We start from the raw sequence: 27,281 nt of genomic DNA, 5'->3' as shown, positions 1-27,281 counted from the left end.
AAATATGTTTAATGAAATGCGCTCCTTCGATCGAGTTACGGAAAAAGCCTCTTCGACCTCATGTCTCTAGATGAGTGGTGGCCTTTGCGTTTTTATTGATAACATTCTCTTTAATTGTCTTTTTAAAGCACGAACCACTCATCAGTCAGTACAGATTACTTTTGAAGAACTAAACTCCTCACCCAAAGTCATCATCATAGTCGGGTACTCTTGGCAGAGTAATCGTGGTCATGTGAAATCCTTGTCTATCAAAGCCTTTATAGCTGTTCTCTATAATTCATGAACTGAGGCTTGGCGCATTCACTCATTAAGTGGGGTTTGGGTAAGGATTTTCAGTTGATCAGTCCAACGCTTGGGGCTCCGTCTTATACCGTCAAAATATCGGAGAATCCTGGACTGCACTGTTGACGACAACCTTTGAGATATGTTAACTTCCTTTGGGATCCAGGCGTTGATGCAATGCTCAATCGAAGATATATGAGCTTATTTCTAAAGCATCATATTTCTAGTGCATCAATCCTTTTTCTTCGTATTCTTCGTCAAAAGTACTAAAAATCGTTTTTTTTCAACCAATACTTAGTGTTAGTTAGTGAGTTAGGTTAGTGGTGGCTCGTAATCCTGAAGTTCACGTTTGTTATTGCTATACGGTTGCATCTACATAGGGACCGACGCGTCGGCGCTTATCGATCATGTATAACGCGCATTTTCGATGCCCTAGACACAGGTTTCAGTGCAACAGGCTCTCCCGAACGATTGTACCGTGTAAAATACGTAATTATTGGTTTAATTCAATTTGTGCTGCTCAATGGATATTGTCATCAATAGATATAATGTTTAAAGTGTATATTGTGTTGTGAATGTAAGTAAAATCGTGCATCATCGGAAGGACTCTCAGGACCATTCCGGGTTTGGCTAAATTAAATTATGGCGACTTTCACTATGAGATTCTGTTTGTGTTAAATCTCTAATTGACCATTTAATGAAGCGATAGGTATGCAAAACATAAATTTAATATCAAGTGTGCAGATATAAATCTCTGAAGATTTCTCGAGGCGCATACACGATACGATATTCGAATTCCTAATTTTCACATGTAGGACCTTAATCGTTTGTGATAATGAAAACTTCAATAATGAAATACATTCGATCCCACTGAGTTTCGTCAGATCTTCTCGGTGGGCCGCGATTCCGATCCGACTGTAGATTCACCGAAGCACTGCTCTTGCTAGGGTATATGTAGCAACTTCTCGAAGTAAAAATAATGTGTTAAAAAATATTAAAGAAAACACGCTGAAATAGATTTTGTTTATCCTATATTAGAAGTTATAAAATTCTTGTATTGTCCTCCTTGTTTGATGCATGTGCAAATTTTCAAGTTATAAGACATTTTGAAGTCGGCGACTTAGAAGATTTCATTATATACGTACCAACATACATACTCACACATACATATCAGGATAATAAAGAAATATGTTAATATTTTCTCGTGTATATCAATATGCTTATGATGTGTTTTTTTTTTTGTTTCAGGTAATAATGGATGTATATGTATGTGGCTGTAGATATAATCTGTAGCCGTATATTCGTAAGTGTTATCGATACTTCCACTATACGTATTTAGAATGGTATAGACAAGTTTTTTTTTTTTTTTTATGATTGAAAGATTACTGGTGGCCCGGAGGCCTTTCCAGCTTCACCAGGACAGGTGGGCGAGCAAAGGCTCAGCCAGGAGGGGTGGGATTTGCTAACAACTGCCCGAGCGCCTCCGAAGGAGACCTAGCAACTCAAGAGCAATTGCTTCGCGAATGAATCTACTACCGGATCGGAATCGCGACCCACTGAGAAGATCCGGCGAGAAACTCAGCGGGCTGATGCATGGGTTAGGTTGCACGTCGACCTCTTTGTCGAGTTCGACGAGTACGGTTACCGGGGTTCCTCAGCCTGCTCCTAGTGTTAGAGCTGAAGGTATCTAATGCAAGAGTTATTGGATCTGATGGATCCGTAAGGACGTGTCTAGGGCGACGACGGTGACTTGCTCCTGCGTGATCAGGATTCGGGGAGTAATCAGCGGCGGCAACGATAAGGGGATTATCATGACGCATAGCCTTATCGAAGTAAAGTTCCGACACTGACTTCATGTGTTTGCGGATCGATTCGAGGCCCAGGTCGTCGTGTAGGTCGACGTTCCTCACGAACCACGGAGCCCCGACGGCTAACCTGCAAAAGCGGGATTGTAGAGATTGGAGGGTGTCTATGTGTGTGCGGGCCGCGTGAGCGAACACCACACTCGCGTAAGTCATGACGGGCCTTATGCAAGTTTTGTAAAGTGTCACCTTGTTCCGAAGGGACATTTTACTCCGCTTACAGATGATGGGATAGAGTCTACCGAGAATAAATGCGGCACGGTCATGGACTGTTTTTATATGCGGGCGGAATGTCATGGATGCATCCAGGGTGACTCCCAGGTACTTGACCTTCCTGGTCCAGGGTATAGGTTGGCCGAAGAGGGTGATCGGGGGTGTGATATTTCTTCTCCTAATGCGGGAGGAAATAAGCGGAGAGTTTCCCCTTTGAAATAACACTGCTGTGCTTTTCGCTGGGTTGATGTCTATGCGCCATTTTCGGAACCACTGTCCGAGGGTTAACGCTGCACTCTGGAGCTTACTCGCGATTAGGGACTTGTTTCTACTTGAGTAGTAAACGGTTGTGTCGTCAGCGAATAAGGCTAGCTGGGTCGGCGGCGACCGGGGAATATCATTGACAAATAAACTAAATAGGAGCGGAGAAAGAACGGAGCCTTGCGGGACTCCAGCCGTGAGTGGTCGCGGGGAGGAGCGGGTTCCCTCTACTCGATATCGAAAAGAGCGGTTAGACAAGAAGTCCCGTATGATGAGCACGAGACTGTCCGGTACGCCCATGTTGAAAAGTTTGAAAATCAAACCGTTGTGCCAGACTTTGTCGAACGCTTTTGCGACGTCGAAGAAGAGGGCTCCCGTGTAGATCGGTTTTGGTTGGTTAAGTCCCACGAGAATGTGCTCCGTGAGGCGGTGCACCTGTTGTATGCATGCCGGATAGACAAGTCCAAATCATTTATTAATTAAAGCTAAATCATTAAATTCATATACTTGTTGACTCTGGAGAACATTTTTTTGGTTTCTACCAAAGTAAAAATAATTCACTTTTCAATGACACAATGGTGGTGTGCGACAGCATAGATCTCTCTGTGGCTTTGTTGTTGTCCATAAGCGACGGTGGTTACTGGTGTACTCACCATCAGTTAGGTATGCACCTCTGCATTCATAGGCAATGATAAACGTGCGGATACCTGCACATGTTGCTAATAAAAGAAAGCGGCATCCAATTTAAAATTTTCATATTCTCTGCCGCATAAAAGTCGATAGCGGTATAATTATAGAACCGCACATCCGGGAACATGTGTATTCAATGATGGTACAAATTACAAACACATAATGTGTCATGGGACAAAAAAAAAAGTAAAGTTTCGTGTACATTGACTATGAACATAAATGTATTTTGATTGATTTGTGCACTCGATTAGCTGATTTCCAGCCTATGTGCTTCTCGCTGGGTCAGAAGATCTGAGGAATTGTTACGCTTACAGAGGTGCTCGGGCCGTTAGCAAAATCCCCCCAATCTAAGTCCTTTAGTTCACCTAGCCCTGGTGAAGCTGATAAAGTTTCCGGTCCGGTGGTAGATTCTGCGAAGCATTGCTCTTGCTAGGGCCAGTTTTAGAAACACTTCGGTTTGAGCCCCGTGAGCTCACCTACACGTTAGGGTGAAGCTGAAATAACCTCTCAAGGCTATCAGCATAGGTAGGAAAAAACTGCTGAAATAGGCAGGTGCGATCCAAGCCGTCCCAACTGTGGCTACCAACTTGAATACGGACGTATTGGGAATCTTGCAAGTGTGAAGTTATGCGGAGTTCTAACACAGGTGTTGGTCCGAGACAGGTGCGCGTGGCAGCTGTCCGCTTTTGGACTTCGCCTACGCTAATGAATCCTGTACAACATTCATGAGCACTGTTCGGAATTTAAATCATATAATATATCGTCTTTTACGGAGAGTCTACCAATATTTCAACTGAAGCTATGGAGAATTAATTAAAAAAAGATGTATTGATTTTTTTTAAAGGTGCACAGTGTAGTTGCTTCTTTATAGTGTATTCAAGTTTAAAATTCTTCATTAGTCTAGAGATGTATTGTTCTATCTTGGTTAGCTAGCTCTTTGCAGACACTTATACACTATTGTCATATAAATTATTGTGACTCATTGATGTGTTATAATTTCCCGCGTTTCGAATACTCAACAGTTTTGGCGGTCATAGGTGACTAAGATGTATAGAAGGTGTATGGAATACCATACTTGAATATTATAACGTAACTACCGTCAAATCGTTTTTATTTATAATTATTGATCTTTGGACCCCCAAAGTTACCTAAAGGACCCTCAAATATAATCTACAATCTCTAATACCTTTACAATTAAAATCAATGCACTATCACGCAAATAAAATCAATTTCATATTTACATTTCAGTTTTGCCGCGGTTTTTTCTCTCTGCCACAGACTATAACAATGTGTGTAGAGAACGCTATATTTAAAATTCGCCACAGATCCTTTCATTTCAGATTCCTTCCAGAATCCTTTTGTCCTATTTTGTTTTGTACACCGTACTGGTTAATTAATATAGAAGGTATACAAATGAATTACCTTCTGTACCCAAGTGTTAAACTATTAAAATTTGAAAACTTAAAAATCTTTGATTTGAATTTCTTAATAAGTGACTGTGTAGCACCCATAGATCGTAAGAAATGATAGTTGCTATCATTTAGAAAAGCCGTTACTAATGTATTTTAATATAACCTGTTCACTTACATCATCCTCACAGTTGTCCAGTGCTGATTATATGGATGTCCCAGCACGCATCTCTGAGCCCGGCTCCCTTCTGTATTCGCTTAAATGATCTTACAGAAATTAATTTTATGTTTCGTGAAATATACTTTAATTAAATTGTGCTATCAATCCATTATTAAATTGTTACCATTTAAATACATTTTCAAATAGACATTTTTTGACAGGTCTGGTATTTGTGCAAATATGTTAAAAAATGTAAGGGTCTCAAACCCTTAAACCGCGAATAAAGTGTAGTACGTCATAAAATTCAAAAGTATCTAACTACTTCTTCATAATGAATTCGTTCCATTTCTATGCTTCATCATATCTGATGATTTCATTGCGATATTAATCGGATGGGTACGTCGTTTGGTGTTGCAATCGATTGGCCGGGAATACTCATAGATGTTTCGCAACTCGATTCGCCCCGTTGAATGTACGCTGTTCTCACGGTCATTTCGACCACCCAGACATAAACTATGGACCATTTGCAAAATTTTAAACCTAATACGTAGTCACATCACATCCGATATTGGGTTATAACTTATGAACAATAAGAATCGTTTTTCAGGAATGTAACAGTATAGAGATGATGAACTGTTGCGATTTTTCGGAAGCTAAATTTATTGATGGTATTACACTGTTAACTATACGTTCGCGTGTGTGTCTTCCATATCGGATATACTTAGTGGTTTCGCTATAATATCTTTTGTATAAAGTTCATGTTTTAATATAGAAAAGATATCTACCGAATCGAATGCACGGCTTTGTACTGATATCTATCTGTTTTATTGTTAAAGCGTATAATTTGGAAATCGATTAAAACAATTTAATTTTTAATCGTTTTATTTGTCAAACGCTGCCTTGATTGCTTAAGATTGCACGATTGTGATGTATTAACTTGTTTTAGATTTGAAGGTTATTACGTTAGGTATTGAAATTTTTAGTTGTACATAGTTGAAAAATAAATTACGTATTATTAGTAATTTTTGCAATGAACGTATTGGAACGTAAAATACATATACCATCTTAAAGTTTAGTACTTTCCAAAACCTATGTGTCAATCTGAATGTTGTTGACTTTGAGATATGACGTCGAAGTCAGAACGTATTCGCGACAGATTTCGGCTCTTTTGACAAGGAATGATTTCTCCGCGGCAGAAATAGGCATGACTTTGATACCTTTATTAGGGATCGATGTAATATATTTTCTCTTCCATTAGCTCTAATTTTAGTCACTCTTATTTTCACTTCGACTACCTTCATTTCAAACACACAAACCATCCGTTTTGTCTTTCTTTTCTTCGCCTTGTTTTCATCCACATATAAATTCTTCATTTTTATAATAGCTTGCGTTTCCTCTTTTTTCCTCACGTGTTCCAACCACGCTAACTTTAGGGCTGCTTTGATACCTCTAATATATTCATTCCCCATTCACCTAACTCATCGTAACATTCGCATCTACATAGAGTGGATATGCTTACTGTCATGTACCTTAGCTGCTTAAAATACTACTATGAAACCATCATATTTGTTTTCAATAAAAGACAAGGAACAAATCTTGATTACAGTGGGTTTTGCGTAAATCGAATCAGCTGTTTGCAAAAAAAAAATCGTATTAATTTATATTCGTATCGAGTTATTTTGCATTGTTCTCGGGACAGTAAGACCCACGGGTCGGATGGGAGACTTCATAAATAAGTGAATAGTGACTAGGTAACTACAATATGCAATTTTCGATTTGAAAAGTTGAAAATGTGGACATCTGACCTTATACTTCTAGAATTGAGAGAGAGAGAGAGTTTTCGTAATTTGAACATACGTACAAATAGCGTTGAGAACCAATGCCGATTAATAATTAAAGTTCAAAGGGTATTTTGTTTACGAGCTATCGAACAAAGGACTTAAATTCTGCTACATTTTCTGTTTAAAATTTAATCAACACAAAACTTAGCCGAAGTAATGACTCAGTTAAAATTACGCGGTGCCTATTGATTTATTCCTGACAAGTTGGTATCATGAATGCAGTCCCATTCGGTGCCACGTCGGTCGAGGCACGAATACAAAATCCAACGAACCGTGACTCATCACTGTCCCAAAACTTAACGATGAATTTTAAAATGAGAATAAAATTTTATTATTATTCATTTACAAAATTTGTATATTGACGTCATTAAATCTAAATCTAGTGCTAAAATAATTAAACAGTTATTTATTTAACAAAAAACTATTATACTAAATAAATAGATTAATGTAAATAGAATAAATAGATTAATATGAAACTGAATCGAAATTGTAGTTTTTATTATGTAACTAGCTGTACCTGTCCGCTTCGCTGGGCATTTAAAACTAACATTATTATTTCTCACCCCCACAAAGATTCTCATCATTAACGTCCAACACTCATATAAATATTAGCCTATCCATTAAGCACATGTATTTTCTACATGGATACCAAGTTTCAAGTCGATCGAATGCATGGTTCAGAAGTTATAACGGAACATCCGTAAAAACCACTGTAGATTTATATATTAGTATAGATAAGTAATCTTTATATATATGTTCTGTGTTGATCAGAAACGTTGAAGGAGCAATTTGTTCATAGTTAATATTAGTAGTAGTGAGTAAACCTCTCCTAATCTCGTTATTTCCTTCGAAGATCTATTATAGCATAGCAATAAAAAGAGGGGCGCTATAATTTTAAAGCCTGTCGTACATCGGTATCTTCACGGAAATAGCGACCTTAATGTGTTTATTTATTATTTGAAGTTTGATTAATCTACATAGATAGTTCTTAGCTAAGCTTCGTGAAAAACTATTGAATCGTTTGCACCTGATTGACTCATTTCTGTACAAATTTTAGATAATGCATTAACATTTTTTTTGTATCGAATTTAATTTGTAAGAATCTTTTACACTTAAAGATGGTAAGCCCAAGTCAAATACACTATCCAGGTCATAATATATAAACGTATGAAATCTATACTAATATTGTAAAGCTGAAGAGTTTGTTTCGTTGAACGACCTAACTTCCGCTACGTGAGAACAAGAACTACCCAAAACACTGCAAGATAGGCTTTGAAACATTGTAGATTTTTCTCGATTTCTCCAGGATTCCATCATCAGATCCTGATCGTAATGATTATATAACCATTCGGGAGGTGTACTCTTTCGAACAAAAAAAGAAAAAATAATTATTAGAATTGGTTCAAGCATTCTCGAGAAATCGGTGAATATAATACATACATACCTAGATAAAAGAATGGTGATTGAATTGATAACCTTTTCTTTTGAAGTCGGTTAAAAAACGTTATTTTGGTACCTTAAATAGCTTCTTAACATTCTATTATCCAAAAATATTTTCAATTTAGCGTTATCCCAAAGTAACTATTTCACACGAAGTTGCGAGCAAAAGTTAGTTATAATATAAAATTGAAATATTAAACTCGATTTCAAACAGAAAAAATAGATCTAATGGTATCTATCATGAATAGGTCGCAGAATACATCTTCCAAAAAATAAAGCAGTTAGACATATTCTAAACTCAATTATAAAGTTGCAGTAAGTAGGCACAAATAAAGCGTAATAAGTTAATAACATAAAAGTCTGTGTGTATTCAATATTATTAAAATAGAACGCGGATCGCTCGTAATGCGTACCAGCTAACAATCCCGTTACGCAAAGCCGTTTGTTTCATCCGCTTATGTGTTACTTTGTCTATAGTCGTAGTCATATAAATTACATATTACGTAGCATAAACATTAGGTGTTTCACATTTTTTTGTAAACATTGACGCTTCATGGAATACCGGTAATATTGCGTTATTTTCAATCAAAATTTTGTGTGTGCTACAAACATGTGAATGGGACTGGTAAGTTGCTAACTGAGGTAAAGAATTCTTAAATAATATCATTGTACACGACATCCTTTACCTAGTACTGGTGGTTTTACTGGTGGTAGGACCTCTTGTGAGTCCGCGCGGGTGGGTACCACCGCCCTGCCTGTTTCTGCCGTGAAGCAGTAATGCGTTTCGGTTTGAACGGTGGGGCAGCCGTTGTAACTATACCAAGATCTTAGAACTTATATCTCAAGGTGGGTGGCGCATTTACGTTGTAGATGTCTATGGGCTCCAGTAACCACTTAACACCAGGTGGGCTGTGAGCTCGTCCACCCATCACAGCAATAAAAAAAAAATAGTAGTTGTAGTTGTAGTAATAATTAAAACGACTTAATCTCGAATTTCCTATTGTTATATAATATGTTGTATCATTATAATATGATTTCCGTTTCAAATACTCACACTATGACAGAAGCCTTAATTGAAATGCCAACAACAATTGTACCGAGTTTCATCACAATCGGATGAATAGTTTAGGAACGTATAGAAGACAAATATATAAATAATCATATTATTTAAATGGATAGAAGTTATAGAAAAATTACATTAACTGCGAGCAGCGGGGGCTCGGCCATTGACGAAGCTCAAGGAGGCCTCATAATGTGAATAGTAATTACTCTTTATTAGATATAGTTTTTAGAATTACCAAAATTCCAAGGAATACCGAATGAACCTTTCTGCCTTTGAAAATCCAGCTCTACTCAAACTTCATGATAACATTATACAATTTGAATAATTACGTTTAAAATTCTATTTCGACCGTGGATAATTTATTCTTCAACAACCAACTTATATTTTATTGATATGCTGGCGTGAACGATTGCTGAGCCGTAAAGCCGTCACCGTTCGGCTATCGGGTTCATTGTATTAGTCAATATCGCTTCTCAAACAATAATGATTTCACAACAATTAATCCTCACAACAATCGAGCGAACCAATAGTTACGTTTCGACTGAGACGCCTTTGTCCACGTGCCGACTTTTTACACGAACGCCACGACATTTACGACAAAGTTATGATATTAATAATAATAAAAAAAGGTTATTATAGACGATTCTGTGGACCAAACGGTAAACAGTCGACGTTGCCCTAAACACGTCATTACGGTTTCTCCCGATCCATTAACGCTGCTTTTGGGTACCTCAGGCATCAGTCACCGTCCTCGCCGAACCCATCGCTTGCGACGAAGGGCCCGACGAGTAAATTAACCCATAGACACAGCCCACTGAGTTTCTCGTCGGTTCTTCTCAGTGGTTAAAAGGTTTATTATCTGAACAATGAAAACAATATATTAATATTATAATGATTCGTTTTTACAACTTATTTAAATGTTACTACAATTTAAGCTGAGAAGACGAGTTCAAGGCCTATCTGGTGTTAAATTGTAATCGAAATCCAATGATATTATGTCGTAAATGCCTCTACGTACCTTGAAACGTGGGGTCGACATCTGAATTGCTTTTTGTATATAATGGCTGCTTGTATCTGTAAAACTGGAATGGCTGTTTCGCGACAGTCATATGGAAGGGTGGTGGTATCTACCCGTGAGAATTTATAATACGCCCTTTAGTCAACTCACGATTGCAGCATGTTAGGATAGAACTCAGATAACGCTGGTGCTCATTCTCCAGTGAATCCCACAAAAAAAGATGGACTGGCTCTATTCTAAGTTCATAAACAGCCAAAGATTTTACTATGCGTGTCAATATATCCCTTATAGATCGCAATCGACAGACACATATATCTGAATGTTGGTAAACATTCCTACCGGTGCATTCCGATGTGCCTCACTTAATCAATGAGACATTCAAGTATATGTATACATAACTGGCTACCTCTCTAAAGCTAATTACTTAGTCTTAATAACACAGCTACTGCCAACTGTGATCGCATCGGAACCTTAAAAAATCTTTGTTTGTAATGACTTCTATGAGATGAGATGTGCTTTTTACGACTAATTGATGTTAAGACGTGATATTATAATATTAATTAGTATTACAAGAATTTCGGCAGAAATAGGAGGTACGGTGGTAGGTAGGGGATAGGAGAACGGAAGGAGAAACGAGAACACATTATGGTGGTCTGAGAATAGGTTTTACTAAGAGATTGTCATTACATGCCGTTATTAGTTCATCGTGAAAATGGTTCGTGGATGCGTGTTGATACGTATTTTTATGGTAAATAAATGCATGTTTGCGGAATTCGAATACAGGCATAGTCACATCGCTTGATACAAGTGCATCGGGCGTCTTATCCTTTAGGCCACGACGACTACAAAGGCTACAAGTGATCTAGATTGTTGTTTATGTGGCGAATTTCTTACGAGAACACAATCTATTAAGTTTATAATTATTGATGAAAATAAAACCATGCCAGTTCATCCACTCAATACGGTTATTGGCTAATACATTACAGTTCATCTACCCTCAAGGTTGTAATCCGAAAATAATTAGTTTTAATGGGAGATCAAGTAACGACTGTTAATTTTCAATAAATTTTCTGGCACCAATGTCAATAATGTTATCGATTTACTAATGTCTAGTTTTGAACGTTTGTTCAGCAACTGACCTTCGCGTTGTGACGATATGGCCAATGTCATTTTTTTTATTCGGTCTTAGATACTCGGCTCTTAACTGTATTCTTGAAGTTGAGGTATAATTTTAGAAGGCAAAAATATATTTTCATTATGTCCCCCTCCTTTAACCTGGAATTTAGATTTCTTTGCGGCGGAAATTGAATCGAAATATCAACTAGTAAATTAATATTTAAGAGTATTATAAACAGTTGAGCGACTTGATTTCACAAGAACGACGTTTGAAACTAACAACCTTACTGTCGGGTTAGCTGTACGTTTATCTGCCTATAAAAGCCAAAAAAAACTTTATACTTAGGAAAATGACAACTATCCTACTGTCTTAAATTACAAATTTACCGCGAGTAAAACGGCGGTATCTGCTAAGTTATTCGTAAATAATTTTAGAGGTTTCGCGACATAGATCAATACGGTTTTGTGGCCGAGATTAAGGATCATCAGTATTAATTATCTAATAAGAAAGAGATTAACTAAAAAAAAGTTTAGGGTTCCTGCTGCTCTTTTTTTAGTACAAAAGCGTTGCTTTCTTTCAGTTTTTACGACGATGAATCCTTAAACAAAACCCAGGTGTGCCGTTTGCTACTTCAACGGTGTAAGTGAATTAAAAAATAAGGCCAGTGCTCGCTCTGGAACCACTCACGTCAAGAGAAAAATATTCTCACGCACTTGTAGGCTCCGGAATGAGCTCCACTTTGATAACCCGGAGTATTATACAAGTCTGCTCCTAAAAGCGTTGATTAGTTCAGACACTTCAACCCTGAAGTGTTGAATTATTTTAGTACAAACGCAAAGGGATTTATAGGCGGCTATCTTGGGGATGGACAGTCCACGCGGTCCTGTCGAGAATTTGCATACATAAATACATATAAATTATTTCTAGAACGATCTAATTGTTTCCAATTATAATTGATGCCGACGGATGTCGCGACACCACTCCCCGACTGGAGTTCGTTTTAATTATAACTGGTGTTCGTCCGATGATTAAAAATGGACTAAAATTCCTGGTACACCTCAAGATTTAGATTTATAATTAGGTATTTTGGCTTTCGATGTATTATTAAAATGTTTACATTTTATATAAAAAGGTGAAAATAAAACTTTGCAAATGACGTTATGGACAAAATTATACTTTGTCAATACACACTAATAAAAAAAACGTTTTTTTTGTACAACTTTGTAGCCCTCTCCTTTCTTTACGTCACTCTCAAATTGTCAGATTAGTGGGATATACACTTTTTAGCATGTAATTAACTCACCCTACCATAATCTGACGCGCTCGAGAATTACTGATGATCAATTTTTTTTACGAATCTGATCGTTTACCCTAGACGCGTGGCCTTATTTATGAGGTTCATATTTGGTGGAGGTACTTAACCGGGTACAAGGTATCCTCCTGTATATTAATCTGCCGCGCTTTAGTAAATCCCGCGAAATCCTCGCATGGGCTCCCCTACTAGGAGAAGAGAAGGTATTGCTATTGTTCATAAAAGATGATGTTCAGATTCGTCTTGGTGTATATTAAGATAATTCCGTTGCAAGATGATGAATAGACTAATCCTATAGAGTTAGACTATAGACTAAATTTCATAATTTTTTTATACAGAATAATGCTTCGTCAAAAACGCATTTTTCTAATTTTGATAATACATATTATATTGCGTGTGATTTTTTTTTATTATGCCAACTCTGTAAATGTAACTGTGTTTCGCGGTGAGCGTGATTGCAGTAAAAAAAAAAAAAAAAAAACAGAATTTGTCAGTTTTATATTATAAATTATTTTCATGAGGACGAACCTCGTGGATGGAGGTGGTCACAACCTTCAATCCGTTTTCAGACTTCCAGCAAAGGTTATACGAATAAATAAAATAATAAATAAAAATATAGCAACAAGAGGAGTCTGATATAGTACTTAAAAAAATGTTTATGATAGTTATATAATTCTATTCCGAGCTACACAGCTCTATGCGCTATATACTGACCTATATATAAAGAAGGGTTTAAAATTTCAAATCCCTATTCTTCAAATTATCGCGGCTCGCGCTATACATCTTACATATACCGGTACATACAACCGGTGTTCGAATCCCAGGCGGGTACCAATTTTTCTAATGAAATACGTACTCAACAAATGCTCACGATTGACTTCCGCGGTGAAGGAATAACATCGTGTAATAAAAATCAAACCCGCAAAATTATAATTTGCGTAATTACTGGTGGCAGGACCTCTTGTGAGTCCGCGCGGGTAGGTACCACCGCCCCGCTTATTTCTGCCGTGAAGTAGTAACGCGTTTTAGTTTGAAGGGTGGGGCTATACTTGAGACCTTAGAACTTATATCTCAAGATGGGTTGCGCATTTACGTCGTAGATGTATATGGGCTCCAGTAAAGTATGGGCTATGAGCTCGTCCATCCATCTAAGCAATAAAAAAAGTTACTCAGATTTCAATTCACGCGACAACTTGATTATACGTGGTATGCTGTTGCCTTCGAAAGCATTCGTTCCATACATACAACACAAGCTTTTCTTCGTATCAATCGTACAGCTTTATGAACTTAATTAAAAGAGATTAAAGTAAATACCGGTTCGTTCTCACAGCGTCGCGTCGGTATGTATGTTTATCTGTTTTCGTGTCAAACGACGTTCACCTGTACGGGTCCGCATGAAACGAGTTCACAATTTACTTGATCCGGTAAAAATAACGGAACCAAACGTTTCTGTAAACAATATACGTACGTACCCGAATGAACGGATAACGTAAACACGAAAGGATTATTGTCCCGAATATCTTTTAGTCAATGTTCTTTTATTAAATTCGAATATCTATCCTTTATTATCTTTTAGGAGTTTCATTTATTTTATTTTTTTAATTAGCTGTTGCCCGCTACTTTGTCCGCGTGGAATAGTTCACAAATAATGCTTTATTTTAGAACAAATTTGGTTAGCATAAAAAACGTTACAGTGAGCCAACCTTAACATATAGACATGTGTTGTCGCGGACTTTTTTTTAGATCTTTTAAAGGAGAACAATTCTGTCATACATTATTTTAGCGAAACTAACCGTTTCTGCAGCGCACGCAGCGTAAGCTCTCAAAAGGTAAAAATAACCCCGATTTTGCAAACATTCTTTATTGGTGCTCCGCTTGTATTGGTCTTAGCGTGATTTTATATAGCCTTCCTCAATAAATGGGCTTTCTAACACTGAAAAGATTTTTCAAATCGGACCAGTAGTTCCTGAGATTAGCGCGGTCAAACAAACAAACTCTTCAGCTTTATAATATTAAGTATAGATAGATATATGCGTGGTTTTATCCACTTTAAATGTGTAATACAGAAGGAATGTATCATGATGTTGTTCCCCAGGATAAAGAGTTGCTTGTTTCAGTCTCTCGTCCATAAACTGTAAGTGCAATTTTAAATTCGTTGGTACCTAAAAACACGAACTAGTGAACTGCCAATACCGGGCGTCATCTGACGACAATTATCCAGGTCATGACGTTAACCATGATAAAAGTATTATGTGTCAATATAGAGGTAATAAACTATGTTTATGTAATACTTCATTGAGATCGCTTCAGACATTTTTTTCGTGATTGAGCAACAAACACAAACATTCACATTTATAATAAATGCAGATTATTCTGCTTGGTCAAAATTATTCGACTTGTAGTTTGAATGGTACGGCATTCACCATAAGGTTTAAATACTTTATAGGTAATGTTCTATATCGCATACCATTGTAGCCGGATCGAAATACGAAGTATCATTTAAAACCATTCTCAGAGCATCTATCCCATCAAAGATTCTCGCAAATACTAAAACAGGAAAAAAGAACACGAACCAATCACCGTATCTTGTTCGAATTTCGAAGACTTTGAACTTATTGTTCAAGCATTTCCATAACTTTGTTCCCTTGATCTTTTGGCTTAATTATAGTACTGTTTTTTTTTTATCTCGCTCCCGTGTTTATACCTTATCTTTACCATTCACGGGCCCACGACATTCTTATCGTCAGAAAGAACTTGTTTGGTTAATCGCTCGGGACGATGCCGCGTTTCTTTGTGACCGTTCGTTTAGGTTCTTCGAGAACTGGTATTTTCATTGTGACGGATAACAAAGTATTGAACCAGAAATTAGACTTATTGTGCTACTGATGATAGATGATTGAAACATATTTGAAATCTATACTTATAATATTATAAAGAGGAAAGATTCGTTTGTTTGTTTGTATTGAATAGGCTCCGAAACTACTGAACCGATTTGAAAAATTCTTTCAGTGTTTGGAAGCTACACTATTCCCGAGTGACATACGCTATAATCTTTTTTGAAAAAAATAGGGATCCTTCCTAAAACTCCAATAATGTAATTCAAGGTACCACTTGTACAAGGTAGGTATTCAACTCAACTAAAATGAATGTACTACGACTTTGTAGAAAACATTAATATTTACAAAAAGTGTCACGACAGCATATGCCTAACGATTTTAGTTATTCCACAATAAGTGGTAGTATTTGAAAAAATAAAACAACTTCAAATATCGTTGATATTTTTGTTCAAGACCCGAGCGGAACCGGAGCTGGCCGCTAGTTATTAGTAATTGAGCTCATGAGGTGGTACCTTTTTTTTTTTTTTTTTTGGTGGTACCTACCATCTATCTGATTTTAAGCCGTAATCTAGGTTCAATACATAATGGATAGATGCCGCCGCTGAGTAAGAAGCACTTTCACAATCAGGGATAATGATTGCTTATCCTTTAGATCAGAACCGTTTGATTACTTTGTGGCAGAAATATGCAGAACGATGTGTTCAAGATAGAACCAAGAGAGACACTGGTATAAGTAAACCAGAAGAACAGAAATTGTTATTAATATGTTAAAGATCTCAAGGTCGCAAACTTGTACTGATCAATACTTGGGATCATATTTTTTATTGCCTTAATATAAAGACGAGCCTACAGCTCACCTGTTGTTGAGTTCCTTCGGATCCCCGTGAATATTAGCGATGCATTTTTGATGCATCGATGTATAATGATATAAAAGAAATAATCTAATTGAAATCAGACTACGGCTAGGAATAAATTGTAAAAACGATATTATCTATATATTAATACGTGAAGCAAAAACTTTGTACCCCTTTTTACGAAGATTGTGCGGACGGCTTAGTATGAAATTTCCCACACTTAGAGCATATAGAGAAGAAGTGCAAAATGCAAATTTTTTTTTTCAATTAAGCATTAACTATACATTAAATCAATAAAGAGAGCATTACACACACTATTATGTATTTGACCCACACACACACATAGACTCTTTGTTTATTGTCAAACTTTTGTTATTACTTGAAGTCTGTGGTCAAATTGAGAATAGATTAATATTGTTTATCTTTATTAATATTAGTGCAGTCTTGGCTAAATCTGTGACTACATAAGTATAGTAGTCTTTGACAATAGAACCATCATAATGTCCAAACTTATAATTTCAATTAATTATAGTCGAATTTCACTACTGCGGGACCACTGGTGTTAAGAAAAACTTCAAGCGCCGGCATCTAGACAGATAACAGCCGTTTCTTTTAATGGCATTACGACGTTGGCTTTCGTATGGCTTAAAACAGTCGCACGGTTAATACTGACAAATGTATTTAGTAAACTCGAGCTTAACCCCTCCCTGCATCTAATGCTAATGACGCACGGAGAGATAAATATGCTAATCTTTGCGTTATGAGGCGCGCATGATCGGTAATGAATGGGCTTTCACGAATGTAGTGAAACAACGTCTCGGGTACTTACTACATTTTTTATTTCGGAGTTTTTTTTTTAATTGCTTAGGAGGTTGGACGAATTCACAGTCCACCTGGTGTAAGTGGTTACTGGAGCCAATAGACATCTACAACGTAAATGCGCCACCCACCTTGAGACATAAGTTCTAAGGTCTTAGGTATAGTTACAACGACTGCCCCACCCTTCAAACCGAAACGCATTACTGCTTCACGGCAGAAATAAGCAGGTTGGTGGCACCTGCGCGGACTCTCAAGAGGTCCTACCACCAGTAGTTTTTTAAATAATATTTCATTGTATTTTGATAACCGTTTTCGATAAATGATAAATCTAGTAGTTGGGAAGATAATGAAAATATATTCGTTTTATTACTGCGGACTTGTAGTAGAATTCACGGAGAGTTTATTTAGTCGTTATTTAGTCGTTATTCAAGTCCAACATATCACGTAATTCAGAAATCATAACGCGAATTCCGGTGTCTATGTCCACTTCGAGAAACGAAGTCTCAATTGTACCTATTCTGTAAGGGCTGTCTCACTCTGCAACTGCACGATTACTATGCGGCAGTAATAGTCCGGAGATACTTACTTATGTGGGCTCACAATGCGCCCTACACAGGAATAGTTACAACGCGCTACTTTTTGTGCATTCCTTTCAAACACAAATAAACGAGTCAAAAGACGGTGCAATTTGGCCATGCGTTGCGTTTAAATAAATGTGCCTTAAAAATAAAAAAAAACGAAAAATACTTTGATAAAAAAGCGGAATTCGGTAAATGTGAACTTAAATATAAGTTGAAAGTGATAAATAAATACACGTCAAAGATTTCTATATAGAAATGTGTCGATGTAATATCTGATGTTTATCTATCTGGCAGTGGCGCCGAGGTTGCAAATTTCGCGGCGCGGCTGCTTCGCTCGTGGCTTGTTTGCGAAAATGTCACGTTGCCTAGAGTGTCACCCCGCCGCCGCGCCGCCTCTCCCTACGGGCTTCGAGAGTCGTCCTTCTGTCGGTAACATGACACTTATATGGCGACTCGACGATGGAGATTTGATGTCGGAGATACGAAATAAAAGCACGTTTTCAATTATATAATATCAAAAAAGTGTTTATTCCGTGTAGTAATCAGGCTTTAGTCTGCATTTTGTGCAATAAGAGACTACTAGGTTAGGCTACAATGACGTTTATTGGAAATTTAAAGCGTACATCGATCGGTGGGTATGCAATTTAAACTTAATTCATTCTTACTTACTTACTTACTTACATAACATAACATAATACATTCATAGCAGCATAGCTATATAATTAGCAAAATGATTCATTAATCTAAAGATTTTTGGAACAGCAATCTCTCTCAAACGATTGTGATCATATTGTTTATCTATCGCAATAGTTTTCCGGATAAAACACGCCGTCTGTTATAAAATTTAATAAATTCGTTTCACAAAAAAAGATAAATTATAAATTGTCTGTATATTGCGCTCACGGCCTACTTGGTAGTGAAGTGCTCATTGGAGACGATGCTGCTGTTCCACCCTTAAAACTGAACGCATGACTGCATCGTGGCAAAAATAGGCAGGATTGAGATACGCCTCACTAATAAATTTTCTGAAGCGGTTGAACACGGACAAAAGATTCAATGTCGCTAGTTTCAAGATTCATTGTCGCACTTCGCTAATGAGACCACCGCGTAACCATTACCAACTTAAATACATAATATATATTTGGCATAAGAATCTCCCTCCAAACCCGTCGAGCGAAGCAGCCACGTCACTCAAAGTCCCAAAATTCCTTGCTCTCTGATATTTTCGAAGGAGGAGGGTTCGCCACGTTGTGGAAGACGACGTATTTCGGCTCGAGTGATTTCATCGAGTATTCGCACCCTCCGGGAATCCAATCGACTGCTCCGTAATGTATTGGAACTTTGTATTAATGTTTGCACATAAAGTTAATTATTAAAGCAATCATTTGCATGAATATCGATTATCCACGGTGCGTTGACTCGTATTCATTTGTTTAGGTCAACGTGCTCACTGGGACTGCACACAACTGCGTTACGATGGCTTCGTATTTTAACAATCAAATATATGAAAGTAAATATTTATTGGCCGACCGGGGCTGGCGCGGTTTATCGGTTGACCGACGCGCATGCTCCGCCCATTTACGTTTCGGGTTTGCACGCCGAAACTGCCGTTACCATTCTTTTGTGGCGACTGGGCCTAAGCCTCTCTTTGAACGGCCTCCCGTCCGAACGAACCCTCGTCGAAAACCGCCCTATCTCTGACGGGCAGCGGCTTGCGGATTATGAAACTTGAATCGAGCTTTTCCCGCATTACTTACGACCCTTCGCAAGACATACGAAGAAGAGGATAACATAAAACAATTGTATTGTTTCATGGGATGTACAGATATGAAGATATGATGAATTGATGTTGCAATTTGGGTTAGTCTTTAAAACATATTTGATGAACTGTGGTTTATTAAAAAAAAAAAAACGCTGTGACACATACTCTCGTAAATCATTGAAATTTTATTTGAAATTAAAATCGTTTTCAGTGTGACATTTACGAAAGGGGGAACTAAACGAAACGCTAACGATTCGGCGTTCACAGAGTAGCGGGTGGACGACGCCGAGGGGCGTTCATAAACGCGATTCGCTCCGCTTCCTTATCTAGACGTGCAATTTCTTTGTTTGCTGTGTACGCAATTTCCCAAAGAGCGGAGCCGTGCCGCGTGCGCGGCGATATCCGCACAAGGGCCTAGGCCGGTCTGGAGATGGGAGATATCCCGGTTTGCGTAGTGTGCCGCCGAACTGGCAATATTTCTTGCGAACGTGCCATCGTGCCTTCCCCGGGCAGCACTAGCGCCCGCCTACACTGAAATATGATTTTGATTATGAAATATTAGGGTCGGATTCCCCGGCTCCGTTTTCAACGATTAATACACGCGCGTAACATTGCTGAAACAAAATTTCCTATTGTGATCCCCAATAATTTTATAGTTTGCGGTGTGATGGTAAGGTACTGTAGTTTCGTTCGAATTTTTATGATCGTCCTGGAAAGTAATCTGCGTTCTGGTTTAGGGGGCAGCATAAAGGTTCTAATGCAATTGAGCCTCGACCTCGTTTGATATCTATAGGCACCTTTAAATACCAGGTCGATCGAAGCTTGTATAACTTGATAGTATAGCTTTGTATAACAATACCCATCACTAAAAATTACCTAAATGTCGGGGCAAAGATGAATTACGTCATGCTAAAGTAATAAAATCGAATTTTTTTAATATTGTCTAGCAGGTGCGCGGAGGAGACGGTCAGAACAGCAGGTGTATCCTGCCCCACGTTACGTCATGCTTCGTTTATTATGTGTTTGTGGGTAACATTACTTAAACACGACCTAAGTTTGATATTAGAAAAAATAATTATATCTTTTAGACATTTCGTAATTCATTGGTAATTGGATTTCGTATGTATCAGTGTAATAGCAGGTATAAACATACAATATGCAAATGTGATGTTCGCGGCACCGTCCCATCACGGTCGGTGCTTCGGTGTGATGAGAACGATATGGTAACAAGCCAACGACCATCTGACACGGATCGTTAATTTTTAATTTTACTCTTTCGTTTCTTTGTCGTGATAGGACCTGTGTGCTTAGTGCGAGTTTTTTAACGTTCTCGATAACGTAAAAGTTAACTCAAATGTGTACGAAGTTGGAACGTTTGTCTTCGTTTGCCGCTAGGGGCGCTGTTCCAACTGCATACAAACTTGAGTTAACTTTTACGCTATCGAGAACGTTAGAAAACTCGCACTAAACACACTGTAAATAAAGTATTATTATTAAATAGTGTATTGGTATTTTGGTAACTAAATTAATAACTAACATTTATTTTCAAGCAAATATTGGATCAATCAAGAATAACACGAAAATGAGTAAAACAATTCGAAATCTATGCGAGAGGGATTATGACGTCAGCATTGCGATATTGGCCTACTGAGATACGCGCTTGTGTTGGCGTTATGTGCCAACATATTGGTCGGTGATAACAAGAAGCTGTTGACCCTGTTCGTTAGCCAGTACTTATTCAGGATTAACCGACGACCGGTAATCGTGCCGGCCGTGACCAGTTTTAATCGCAAATTCGTATGTTTACGAATATGATCTATATATCAACTGTGCTAAAGGATTTATTTTGTGCGCACACGCGGTCATCGTGAAAGACGATAAATATGCCGTCAAAAGAAATGATAAATGATAGCGGATGATTTCAAGTTCATTACGAGGTCATCTATAGTTTCGTCGATATAATTTGAAAGGTATTTGAAACAAAAACACGATTCAATAATCAGGTATTAAATGTACATAATAATATGTACCTATATTGAAGATTAAAAAAATACGAAAAATTTTGAGAATGTTGAGTTGTACTTTCTGTTTTTTAAAAACATACAATCGCCCGGTTAGTTATCAGTGATCACTAACCCTATTAAAAATTTTAAAGCGTCGGAAATGTAAAACGAACAAACCGGAGATTAAATCGTAAAATTGTTTTTACTTAAGTAAAGTTGATATGTGAAACTGAGGCGTATGACCGTCTGTCTGCATTACGATAGAGTTAATGCCGTTTGATAAATGCGGCTTGTAGTCTCGGTGACTGGTAGTTGTTGATATAACGATAGTGGGGCGTCGGACAAGCGTGGGAGCTTTACTATGATTTGTTTACACCGCAGCGAGTCGCACGATCAGCTGAGCGCGTGACGTAGACTCACTCGCGTCATTTGCTGACGTTTCGAACTGTATATGCAGACAATCTATGATCTGTTGTAGCCGGCGCACATTGAGTTTGCGACTAGGTTAAGTTTTTGAAGTTTCGTGATTGGGTACTACTAAGGTTCTTTTTTTAAACGAAATAGTGTAGACAGAGAACCTGTTTCGCGTTTGTCCTGAAGGAAACAATCAACACACGTCATTACGGATCCTCCCGATCCATTAACGATGCTTTTAAGTACCACAAGCACCGGTCACCGTCCTGGTCGAACCCGTCGCTTGCGAAGAAGGGCTCGACGAGCGAATTAACCCATAGACACAGCCCACCGAGTTTCCCGCCGGATCTTCTCAGTGGGTCGCGTTTCCGATCCGGTGGTAGATTCTGCGAAGCACTGCTCTTGCTAGGGCCAGTGTTAGCAACACTCCGGTTTGAAGCTGAAATAGCCTCTCAAGGCTATCAGCATAGGTAGGAAAAAAAACACATCATCGACTATATTGCCATACTATAAATAATACATTCATAAATACTGTAATTTACTTTCAGTAGAATCTTGAACTACCCAAACGAAACTGAGTCAGGCCGGCAGTTATTGGTTTAAAGAAGTCTTCAAACATGTAAAGTTTTATCAAAAGAAAATTAACAATGTTACGTGACATAATCTAAAGATCCTTTAATGACAGCAGAAGTCCTCCGTCGATCGATATTAAATTATAAACACATAGTATATTCTATTACATAGTATACACTAGTGAGTCTAGGTAATGCACACTAAGGACTCGCCTCTCAAGTACACTTCTCAACATTATACCATTTAACGTAATTGAGTATCCGCCTTGAATCCGATATCATGCTTGAATGTCAACATTGTCCTACGATATTTCATAATAAAATATAGATTTTAGCGAATGCTTCAATGTATTAAAAGGTATAGGCGTTTGTTGGCACGTGGCTTAGAAATTTGAAGGACTTTTTTTTTATTGCCGTATAGGCTGATGAACATACGGCCCATCTGATGGTGAGTGGTTACCGACGCTCATGGACATCAGCAATGCCAGGGGCAGAGCCAAGTCGCTGCCTACCGTAAACGGAAGGAGTAAACGCACTGCAGTAGCATTATCTATACATTTAAATAAAATTGGGAGTATCTGTTTGTAATATTGAAATTACCGCTTTTTACTACATGCATATGATTATATATACACCAAAATAACATTTTTACAAATTTTGTCTGTTTGTCAGTTTGTTCCGGCTAATCTCTGGAACGGCTGGACCGATTTTGACGAGGCTTTCACTGATAGGTAGCTGATGATATAAGAAGTAACTTAGGATACATTTTTTAGACTAGCTTCGCCCCACGGCGTCACCCGCGATACGACAATAACCGCGGGTAGCACCGTGGGACTCAGCTATCAATAATTAAATTTAACGTTTCCGAAGCGAAGCGAGGGCGGGTCGCTAGTTTCCAAATATAAAATTCAGCCATACTGAATATTAATGTAAATTTAAAACACACATACCAGTACTTAAATGTTTTACGATAATTAAAATGTGACAGAGGATATTCTATTCAAGTATTCATGTTGAGTGTTTGATTCTGTTGGGACGTGAATCGAAACAGTAGAAAGTTTATTTAAGATTTCAAGTTTCTTTATTAGGTTTATTTAACAAACAGATTTCTGTATAGCATATGAGTTATGTGAGTTAGTGACGGCGTGCGACTGACGTATGCAGTAATTATCTATTTCAACCAAACAACACTATGTAAGCACGGTTAATGATCATCGCCTATCTTAACAGTTTCTAATGGTGGGTAGGGCCTGTTGTGAGGCCGCATGGGTAGATGCTAACAACACCTAGCCTATATATGCCGAGAAGCAGTAATGCGTTTCAGTTTGTTGGGTGGTTTGTTGATGTCTGGTAACCACTGAAAACCAAGTGGGCTCGTGCACTCCACCTATGCAATGAAAAAAATGTACAAACCTATCTTCACGCTTTTATATAAATAAAAATAATTGTATGATTTACAAATTAAACCCTGCATAGCGCGGTATTAGGTTTTTAATTCTTAAATAAATAAATAATTCTCATTATTCCGGCATTGTGAAGTTTTGTGACCCTCTGGGCCATAAATTGTCTTTGCAAAAATCATCTCGATCGATTTTCCGTTGCTCCGTGAAAGAAGGCAAACTCAAAGCTATTTTTTATACTTAAAATTGAATTAGAACAATCCTCTTCAAGGTAAAAATGTGATTTTTGTAAGATTTTTGTTTTAAATTACGGTCATTTCACCTTCTTAATATAATGTAACACAAAGATTATGTCCCTATTACATAGTATGAAGTTCATACTAACGAGAGATATTACTTAAAGCCTTTTAGATCAGTCAACGTCTTTAATTTGGGATACGTGGCGTGTAGAAAAAGGCGAAATATGCCCTAACGCCTGTTAATGAATTACTTCTTATACATATTAACATATACCCATGAGATTTATTAAAACCACTATAACGGGCTAATAACGCATTCATTACTTGACCATTTCCAACTTTTTGAATGACGTGTCGCGAAAACTTCAGAAATCCTTCCTTCCACTTTTGTAGTCCTAGGGTGGTTCTGTGTCGTATGAAACCTTTTCTGTCCTAAGTATCTATCTAAATCCTAATCTTCAGCCATAAATCCAGAGGATGAAGTCATCGTGGTCTAAAGGATAAGACGCCTGGTGTACCCGTATCGAGCGATGTTACAGTGCCGGTGTTCGAATCCCGCAAGCAGGCACTAATTTTCCTAATGAAATACGCACGCAATGACATGTCCACGACTGATTTCCGCATAAAACATACTTTGCATAGTACAGATATTATAAATATATAAGTACAATTGAGACATAGACCTTAAGGCTGGGTGGCGGCATTTATAACGTGATATTTACGGGCTTCGGAAACAAGTAACATCAGGTGAGAATATTCGGCTGAGCAATAAAAAAAAATCTACGATCCATCGATATTGTGTACTTTATTTGTCTATCTTTAACAAAAAAAGGAAAAAAGAACTAAAACGTTATTTGTCAACGTAATGTGTGTACGTAGACGTGGCAGGTGGGAGCTCGCCTGTATCGTGTTTCCGGTGCCCCGGGTCGTGTTAAAACACAAAATTTTTTTCATCGTCTAATTTTAATTAAGCAATAAATAACGTGTTAATCGCCTTGTACTTTTTTAAATTGCTAGCGCTGATGATTGCGGCAGTATTGATGATTTATCAGGAATTACTGCGAACGGAACATTTATTGGTTTTTGGTTCTTCTAATTTTTTATCTCATTCCCAATGTGAGTAGTAAAAATTGGATATATTTATTTTTTCTTTCTTTTGTTTAAATGAGATTTTAAATTCGCGTCTTAATGTTTGCAGTATGTTATTATTATACGTCTAGGGGTTCGATTTGCTACTGAAGCTAGTATATTTGTTAAGCATTTGGTATTCAGCAATAGTCGTACGTACATTGTATCACGTATGTATCATGTAATGAGGTTGAAATAGGTATTGCCGATTTTACGATGCCTTGTCTACGTTTTTCGATAATATTTGCCTACGAAATATTTGTTTTATACATAACAGTACTTTTATTACTTGCCAACCGAGCATCGCGCACTTCAATAACTATGCTTACTTAATATTCTTGAAGTCTTATTAAAGATGGCCAATTGAATTCACGTATTCTGTCGATGGAGATTAATTTTGGGCCGCGGTCCAATGCCATTTAAGAATATATTCAGAAGAAAGGTAGGAATTGTATCGTTTAATGATCCAGCTAAGTCATGAACTTCTTAATGCATTTTTGTATTGATCAGTATTCGAGATCGCCTAGTATTAAGTGGTTACCGAATCAAATCAAAACGCTTTACAGCGTAACGGCGGAAATGACCACAATTTTCCACTGTCTTTACCTTTGTCTTATACAGGGCGTTTACAATCGTATATTCACTAATAGTCCATTGAAATGTTATAATACAATTTAAGCACCGAATATTGCATTTTGTAGAGGACGCAATTTTATTTTTGGGACATATTGTGTCACACATGAGACATTTGGGACATGGGAAATTAAAAATTCGCATCCTCTAAAAAATGCAAAGCTCATGTAACATTTCAATTGACTATAAGTTTTTGTTAAATAACCACATGTGATTTTAGTAAGTTCATTGTACTTGAACTGGTAATGAAAAAGTAAGGGCTCCGCGTTCGCCTCTAGAGATAGTCCGCGTTATTGCGTTCTATGCACGTGTATATACGCAATGATACCGAAACCCCACGTAGCGCGAAACGAGGCCGTACAGCGCGATTCCCTGCAGAGCTGCAAACGATAACGAGCGAAATGTTTAAAATGAGTTTCCCACACTACTCGGTAAGTTCAAAGTGGGCTGAATCTCAACGAACATACTCTATCTTACCTATGTGTTAATGAAAGTACATGTTTATATACACACATAATCTATATATACCTAGTCAGGTCATAAATTCTGTCACATGTTTAATGTAAAATAATTGAAACAAGTTTATTCATTATGTAACCATTCATATACCAAAATGAACTTAACAAAACATAGATTCTTATGACACTAAAGTTTATTCAAAATGAAACCCGTGATTTTGAATACAGGCCTTCAATCTGCGCGGCCAGTCGTCTATCGCAGCACGAACGAGGTCCATGTCAATATCGGCGGCTGCCTTAATCAAAGATGTCTTGAGTGACTCCAAATTGGGATGAGGCTTTGAGCACGACTTTTCCTCCAAGTGTTGCCATATCTTGTAATCTAACGGATTCAAATCTGGACTGGAGGAGGGCCAGTCTTCGTGCCGGATGAAGTCGATTTCACGCGCCGCCAGCCAGTCTTGTGTGCTCTTCGCTCTATGAGCTGGCGCCGAATCTTATTGGAATACCCAGTGCCTGTTATTGAACATGGTATGAGAAACAGGTTCCACAAGGTTCGTCAGGGCTGTATTTTGATACACAACTGCATTCGTTTTTACACCTTTATCACAAAAATGTACCTCTGTTAAGCCCCAATAAGAAACTCCCAACCATACCATGAGCGAGGATGGAAAATGACCTCGTTGGACACGCGGAATACGGTTGCTCGCTTCTTCACTACTGTGTGCGTACACCTTATCATTTTGTTTGTTGTAGCTCTCTTCTACGGTAAAAATGTTTTCATCCGAAAAAAGAATTTCCCGATATTTTTTTCCCGCGTACCGCTTCAACAAAGCGCAGCATCTCTTCAGTCTCAGGTCCATTAGACGAGCATTCAAACGATGTCCTGTTTTTCTTCGATATGCCCGAAGCC

General features: G+C 37.8%; 1 protein-coding gene across 4 annotated transcripts in view; it reads left to right on the top strand.

Moving 5' to 3' along the window:
* The window catches only part of nmo (serine/threonine-protein kinase nemo), a 156,293-nt gene that overhangs the window by 33,135 nt on the left and 95,877 nt on the right, over positions 1–27,281 (top strand). The window contains exon 1 of one of the 4 annotated variants that reach the window (XM_089730159.1): positions 918–991. The exons of the other annotated variants lie outside the window; for them this stretch is intronic. The gene's annotated coding sequence lies outside the window, so the exon portion shown is untranslated. Of the gene's footprint in view, positions 1–917; positions 992–27,281 lie in introns of those variants that run through there. 4 annotated transcript variants of the gene reach the window in all.

Source organism: Bombyx mandarina, chromosome 10 (assembly GCF_030267445.1).
Source record: "Bombyx mandarina strain Sakado chromosome 10, ASM3026744v2".
Taxonomy (NCBI): Eukaryota; Metazoa; Arthropoda; class Insecta; order Lepidoptera; family Bombycidae; genus Bombyx; species Bombyx mandarina.
Note: the sequence above shows the minus strand (reverse complement) of the source record. Positions and strands in the feature narration are given on the sequence as shown.